This window comes from Helianthus annuus, chromosome 4 (assembly GCF_002127325.2).
Source record: "Helianthus annuus cultivar XRQ/B chromosome 4, HanXRQr2.0-SUNRISE, whole genome shotgun sequence".
NCBI classification, from domain to species: domain Eukaryota; kingdom Viridiplantae; phylum Streptophyta; class Magnoliopsida; order Asterales; family Asteraceae; genus Helianthus; species Helianthus annuus.
This window is the reverse complement of record NC_035436.2, coordinates 63,425,970-63,434,915: the sequence shown is the minus strand read 5'-3', so window position 1 is coordinate 63,434,915 and position 8,946 is coordinate 63,425,970.

The window sequence follows — 8,946 nt, the reverse complement described above, 5'->3', positions numbered from 1 at the left end:
CATTCGGGAGCTTAACGCAGCGCCGGGACACGAACTGGATCAACCGGGTTCACATATGGAAGAAAACAGAAAACATAAACTCTGGGCACCGTCGCCGACGCCCATAATGGCCGTCGGCGACGCACCTCCGTCGTCCAAAAGCTCCGTAGACAGGAAACTAGGCCGTCGGCCAAAATCCAATTCCCACATGCCGTCGGCGACGGCCCTTCTGGGCGTCGGCGACGGCCCCTCGTTTATTCATTTTCCTGCAGTGTTGCTTCGTTGTTCGCATAAACTAAAATTCGCATAACTTTCAACCCGTTTACCCGTTTAACCTCCCGTTCCTTTCTACATGCTTGTAAATTCACCGTTTATCATAAGAACCCAAAACCCAACATCCGGATTAAGGAAATTCTTGTCTTACACGCTCTTGGCTTATTATTTACTTATGAATTATTCGACCCGTTATGGGTATTTATACATTAAAAGGTCTATAACATACATAACCCTATACTTTGCTTTCATACTAAACCAAGACATTACTCTAATCGAATAACTTACTTCCAAATGACTTTTAAGGTCGTTTACCCGAAATCCCCACCAAGGGCGTTTTAGTCAACCTTGCCCCATTATTAACAACAAGCACTACCTTGCATAAGCAACCAATCCTACTACCTAGTTACGATTCTCAATCACGCATACCTTGCTCGGATCAAAGCTGAGATCCGTTTAATACTTCATCGATATCATACCATTTGTTCCTATTCGATCTCAATTATCATACCTAGTTAAGTTGCATATAACTTTACATAAATAACTAATAAGTGATTACGGAATCACTTACCTTGTGCATCCGTGTTCATACCCGCTTGCTTGCCTCATCTTGACCCGTTAGTCTTTCGTGCTTGAGTCCATGTCCACATGATCCCTAATGCTTTCATATTACCGCAATCACATCCTTGTTAGTGTACATGATTTCACATCTAAATGATCATATCAAGAGCGTAACTCACATTTGACTTTCATGGTCAAGTCTAATAATCATAAAGCATACATCCAAAAACCACATCTTTTTAGACTCATGCAATCCATCACGTTAACGCATAAAACACATATTAATTTAGCACCTACCATACGACACTATGTACATTTCGTACTTATGATGCTAAAGTACCTACAACCACATGATCACATAATCATACTCGCATACACATTTGCTTACATATACTTTCACATATCATACACCTTCGCTCTTAATTACCTTGATTCAAGCACATCTAATACAAGGTGAGCATTACACCATTCAAGCACAAGGTGCAAGCTCCTAATGCATAATTTTACCAAACCATACATTCAATCCGAATTCTCATAAGGACTCCACCTTAAGCACACTTAACATATTATTTTGCTAACGGCTACACCATAAACACCTTCTATACATACTACCCACAACTTTCATACGATTTCACAATTTTGTTCTCTCAGGCATTTCATCGAACACTTGGCGGGTATCACATTTGTAAAACATTATGTACAAGCTTTTAAAGCGTGATTCCTACTAATTCTTCACATAACTTATTAACAATCAATCAAGCTCATAACAATATTTCGCCCTAACTACGGACATGTGGTTGTGACACCAATTATTCGTAACAAGATCACCAAAAACAATCAAATTAACACATAGAAATCTTAATGTTTCTAGCCATTCCTTGACATGCAAGTGGGTTTAGCCTAATCCATGTTCATAATCAAAATTTAACATATCTCAATGTCTACTCAACCATTGCAACCATCATTCATACTAGATTTAGCATTACATTCACGAATTACACTAAACCCACTAAATCAAACATCACCAAATTGCAAAATTCGACTTACTTGATGTAGGAAATGCTTAGATGATCACCATTCTTAGTTTATGCAGTCAACTAGCCTTCGATTTCCCTTTTTAATTTGAAGATTTTGAAGAAACTAGGGTTTGAACCCTTTTCTTCCTTCCTGCTCATCGACACACACACACACTCTATGTGTATGTGTGGTGTTTAATTTCTTTTTTTTATAAAATCATGTTTCCCACTTAACGGTTTTGGTCCTTCTAGTTTCATTTCGGTTAAATAAGAGATTAAAACTTATTTGTTTACATCAACCGGGTTTTTAATTTACCAAACCCGTTTTTGGGGCGTTACAAGTCTACCCCCCTTAAACGAGGTTTCGTCCCCGAAACCTTTCTCATTCTTAGTAGACTAAAACTACTCTTATTTTCCATCTATTCATTCACGATGCTCATCATAACATGAATACATTCGGGATCTTGGTCAGAAGTTCGTTTCATACCTAAACATGATCGTACGCATTGTCCTCACGTTCTTAAATTATATAAGTTACTTCCATAATTACATGAAACTCAGAATCTGTTCCAGAGCTCTTATTAGTGTCTTTCACTTTATGCTACTAGCTCTTAACGCCTATCATCACTATCGTTTCATTCATCGAATTTATTCCAATTGTATACAATTATTAATCTAGCAAACCCAAGTCTATGGCTTGTTTCTAACTTCCTATTTAAGCATATTACATTCATATATTTACTAATCGAAATAAATCGATTTATTTCATACTACTCATACACCATATGCTATCTTTCATTTTGTTCACTATGAGTCATCCTAGACATTCCATTACTATCATTACTTTCGTTTTCCTTTAAGCTCATAGGAGGGGTCGATATATTACTATACGCATACTATAGTCATTCAAGGACTTATTATTACAACCAAAATCACCCTTTTTACACCTACTTATCCGTACTTAACATGAAGACTAAGCATTATTTCCATGGTTACTATTGTTATCTATGTCATGCATATCTTTTCTACAATGCCTTGTTCAAATGAACATGGCCAACAAGCCGAGCATCAAGGTTAGCATTTCTTATCGATACTTGTCGTTTCTTATATTCTATCAGAGTTTCCACAGTTATGATCACTCAATTCCGTATCACCGGTTCGCATAGAAGTATTTTTCAATATGTAACTTTCTATTTAACATCCACGAGTTAAACCATTTACTAACCTCGCTAATTTGGTACGAGCCAACGTGAAACAACCAGAGTTGACTTGCTCTTTCACGAATCCATAACTTAATAGGCCTGATCTTGTCCATCGGTATCATAAGCTTTCATTCATGGGCATTCTTTCGCCGTCCTAGGTAGTTTTATCGCATCGTGATTCCTGCCAATCTCATTATAAAATTAGGGGTTTACACATTCCATTCGATTTCATTCAGATATGATGTTTATCACATCGCCTTATTTATATATTAATACTTTCTCAATTCCTTCGTAAGGCATTAGTGTGCTAGTCCTATTCATAACGGGTCAATACATGGCCATTTGTCAATATATCATTCTTATTATTTGACACGTTCTTGACAGGTAGATACATAACCATTATTTCGTAATTCTATAACTTATTTGGTGTACTACTCTACACATTTCCTTTCTCCTCTAGCAGCCCCATGGTTTGAAATTAAATTATTTCTTAGCTTCTGCAGTTCGACTTTTCAAGGTCAAACTGCCACCTATTTCTTATTATACATATATATAAACATGCGTATCGGAGTACATGTTGGTACCCATTTTTAATTCAGACATGCTTGCGATCTCATCGCTTCACTGTTTCAATGTTTTCTCGCGAACACTTGCCCTTCCCGTTTTAAAAGTTAGTCATAATACTTATTTCGCTTACAATTCCAACATTTTAATTCCATTCACTTATATGCTTTTATTTCTTTTACGCATTCGATTACCCAATTAAATGGGTAATGGCATATACTCTCATAATGAGATTCAAGAATACCACTTACGACCCGGTCACATCGGGTTAATTGCTTTCAACATAAATCTTTCGTTCTATCCGTATAACGGATTGAACTTCATACATTTGTTATTGCATTCACGACCACCCGTTCCAACCGGATGGTACCTTATCCTTACTCGACTTGTTCAATTTGAACCGGTCGACTTGCATAACTTATCATAGCATTCGCCATCATAACCAAATCCACAAGGGATTTGCATCATTCTTATCTTTCATTCCTTGAATCCGTCTCGCGGATTCAAGCGTTGCATTCGCATATTTCATTCCTTGAATCTGTCTCGCGGATTCAAGCATTGCATTCATACCTTTCTTTCATGTTTTGAATCCATCTCGCGGATTCTAACATAGCATTTCATGTTTCGAATCCGTCTCGCGGATTCTAACATAGCATTTCATACTCTCATTTTTGAGAGTCTTACATTTCTCTTCACCCTCACGTCCACCTACTACTTAATTCTAACGGACACACCTGTAACAATTATCACGGGCTCACGAAAGTCATGCGTTTCTTGTGTACTGGCCAGGTACACAATCCACACACTAGTTTCGTGTCTTCGTGTAATTGTCACCTTATGTCCGAAGAATTAGGTTTCGGCACGTGTAACATTTCCAAAACTTTATTACCATTCTTATCATTATTTTTCACTTAAAATTTTCCTTTCACTATTAGGTTTTACCATCACATGTACTTACATATATTAAACATATGTACTTGGGTCAATATGTCAAATTACATACCTTGGCGTCGGTGCTAGACCGCATCCACAAATCATTCCTTTCAAGCAACCATGCTTACCTTACACATAACATATAGTTAGTTATCTTCCAATACATACTTAAGCACATACTTACCTTTGATCCTACCTTTAGATCTTGGTCGAGTCTCGGATTGTACGGGTTTCTTGTGATAAGAGCACACAGGTTCGAGTTCAAGTACCTATCCTCTTGTACTTGATTCTCTCAAACCAGGGCTCTGATACCAACTTGTAACACCCTAACACGTAATTAACTAAAGTTGCAGCGGAAGTTCATGCCATAAAAATTCTTTCATTATAAACCTTACGTCTTACTTGAAAGTTCACTTTTATAATAACTCTTTTATATTGAATACGACAAACTGACTCAATTATAGAATAAATCATAGCTTATGTACAACAATTTGCATCCTTAGACAACCCCGTACAATCCCTTATGTGACTCGTTCTTCGATCTTTATTCCTCGATGATCCTCCGTGACCCGCACAACCTGCATTCACCACATACATTCAAAAACATTAGCACACGATGTATAAACAAGATCATTCGCATACACTTTACATCTCGTTCTTTATCAAACTTCAAGCATTTCATCTGCGTATCCATTTCCTGGCGAGGCTTCATGAATGTACCTGTATTACTTATCGTTCTTAAGGTACACCATTAATAACGTTAATCCTCAATGTGTCTAAATCATACACACATACGTATTTACATACCCACATACATATACATCTACATACGTACGTACACTCATACATACCCTTATACATATCTACATGCACAGCTACGTACTTACATATCCTTCCTATAACTAGACATACATTCAAACACTCATGCATATTATTAAGCATAACTACATAACCCACTACATACGTACACTTGGAGTTATAAACATACATACCTTTCCTTTATCAAAAATGCATCAGAAACTTGATTTTGGTCCATTCGGGAGCTTAACGCAGCGCCGGGACACGAACTGGATCAACCGGGTTCACATATGGAAGAAAACAGAAAACATAAACTCTGGGCACCGTCGCCGACGCCCATAATGGCCGTCGGCGACGCACCTCCGTCGTCCAAAAGCTCCGTAGACAGGAAACTAGGCCGTCGGCCAAAATCCAATTCCCACATGCCGTCGGCGACGGCCCTTCTGGGCGTCGGCGACGGCCCCTCGTTTATTCATTTTCCTGCAGTGTTGCTTCGTTGTTCGCATAAACTAAAATTCGCATAACTTTCAACCCGTTTACCCGTTTAACCTCCCGTTCCTTTCTACATGCTTGTAAATTCACCGTTTATCATAAGAACCCAAAACCCAACATCCGGATTAAGGAAATTCTTGTCTTACACGCTCTTGGCTTATTATTTACTTATGAATTATTCGACCCGTTATGGGTATTTATACATTAAAAGGTCTATAACATACATAACCCTATACTTTGCTTTCATACTAAACCAAGACATTACTCTAATCGAATAACTTACTTCCAAATGACTTTTAAGGTCGTTTACCCGAAATCCCCACCAAGGGCGTTTTAGTCAACCTTGCCCCATTATTAACAACAAGCACTACCTTGCATAAGCAACCAATCCTACTACCTAGTTACGATTCTCAATCACGCATACCTTGCTCGGATCAAAGCTGAGATCCGTTTAATACTTCATCGATATCATACCATTTGTTCCTATTCGATCTCAATTATCATACCTAGTTAAGTTGCATATAACTTTACATAAATAACTAATAAGTGATTACGGAATCACTTACCTTGTGCATCCGTGTTCATACCCGCTTGCTTGCCTCATCTTGACCCGTTAGTCTTTCGTGCTTGAGTCCATGTCCACATGATCCCTAATGCTTTCATATTACCGCAATCACATCCTTGTTAGTGTACATGATTTCACATCTAAATGATCATATCAAGAGCGTAACTCACATTTGACTTTCATGGTCAAGTCTAATAATCATAAAGCATACATCCAAAAACCACATCTTTTTAGACTCATGCAATCCATCACGTTAACGCATAAAACACATATTAATTTAGCACCTACCATACGACACTATGTACATTTCGTACTTATGATGCTAAAGTACCTACAACCACATGATCACATAATCATACTCGCATACACATTTGCTTACATATACTTTCACATATCATACACCTTCGCTCTTAATTACCTTGATTCAAGCACATCTAATACAAGGTGAGCATTACACCATTCAAGCACAAGGTGCAAGCTCCTAATGCATAATTTTACCAAACCATACATTCAATCCGAATTCTCATAAGGACTCCACCTTAAGCACACTTAACATATTATTTTGCTAACGGCTACACCATAAACACCTTCTATACATACTACCCACAACTTTCATACGATTTCACAATTTTGTTCTCTCAGGCATTTCATCGAACACTTGGCGGGTATCACATTTGTAAAACATTATGTACAAGCTTTTAAAGCGTGATTCCTACTAATTCTTCACATAACTTATTAACAATCAATCAAGCTCATAACAATATTTCGCCCTAACTACGGACATGTGGTTGTGACACCAATTATTCGTAACAAGATCACCAAAAACAATCAAATTAACACATAGAAATCTTAATGTTTCTAGCCATTCCTTGACATGCAAGTGGGTTTAGCCTAATCCATGTTCATAATCAAAATTTAACATATCTCAATGTCTACTCAACCATTGCAACCATCATTCATACTAGATTTAGCATTACATTCACGAATTACACTAAACCCACTAAATCAAACATCACCAAATTGCAAAATTCGACTTACTTGATGTAGGAAATGCTTAGATGATCACCATTCTTAGTTTATGCAGTCAACTAGCCTTCGATTTCCCTTTTTAATTTGAAGATTTTGAAGAAACTAGGGTTTGAACCCTTTTCTTCCTTCCTGCTCATCGACACACACACACACTCTATGTGTATGTGTGGTGTTTAATTTCTTTTTTTTATAAAATCATGTTTCCCACTTAACGGTTTTGGTCCTTCTAGTTTCATTTCGGTTAAATAAGAGATTAAAACTTATTTGTTTACATCAACCGGGTTTTTAATTTACCAAACCCGTTTTTGGGGCGTTACATTAAAGGACTAAAATTGATCATTTTCTAAACTTTCAAACTGTTGTCGGTCGGTGTTTGATTGAGAAATGGTCACACATGTGTCGTTTGTTTATGGAAACTATATTCCAAGCGGTTGTTCTCATTATGCGTTTAGATTTCTTGCATGTGCAGATGCCAAAGGCGAGGAGAACATGTTCGATAACAAGCTTCGGAATGAAGACACGACGTGGAGGCACTCAAAAGATAAAATTGATCGAGTTGCTGCTGACCCTTTATCAACACCACAAGGATCTGAAGATTGGACAAGTCAAAAGATTCACGAGCATGACTCAATGGAGAGTTCATTATAAGGGGGAGTTTGTTAACACACTTCCTAAATTAAATGGGGAGTTTGTTGATACACTTTCTTCTTACGACGCGTGAAGACTTTGAAGATCCTCCGACATGAAAGACACAGAAGACGAACAATCACAAAAGACGAACCATCACGAGTAGCGTCCAAGGGGGAGTTTGTTGATACACTTTGTGTGGACGCGACTCGGCTCGGTTCGACTTGGTTTCGACACGGTTAGGTCCGGCTCAAGCCCGACGTCATGACATTCCTCCATCGTGCGCCCCAGAGTTCGACACGCGAAGCACGAATAGCCGCGAACCAATTCCTGATGACACATCATCATGACATCATCATGATGATGTCATGATGATGTCACTAGGATGACTAAACTTCACAAAATTGATGAATACAGATTCATTACGTGCATGTGATTCGTGTCATTGGGCTTTGATGTTGGGCCGTAACTTCATCTGGGCCAAAACTACAATCGACGAAACAAAGGATAAGTTTAATATGTATGTCGACGAAACAGAAAGTGTTTCGTGGACTTTATTGTTTCGTCGTGTCCTCTATGCGTTTCGTCATAGTCTGTGTCTGTCTAGTATAAATACCCCTCACAGTTTCTGTGTGAAACTGATGAGAACAGAGAGACTTAGTGAGAGTCCGTTAAAACATTGTTTGTATATATTTGTGGTTGTACTCATCCCTAATCAATAGATATTGAATCTTTTGGTTACGCGTGTTCTTATTTTACACTTTGTTTGGTTTGCACCGTCACAGGGATTCCGCACCCGTTACCGTGTTCTTGATAAACAAGGATAGGTTTACGTTATCGATCCACCGGAAAAACGGGACCTACATTTCTTATGCTCCATAAGACGCTACCGTGGGTGTGCTTGCCT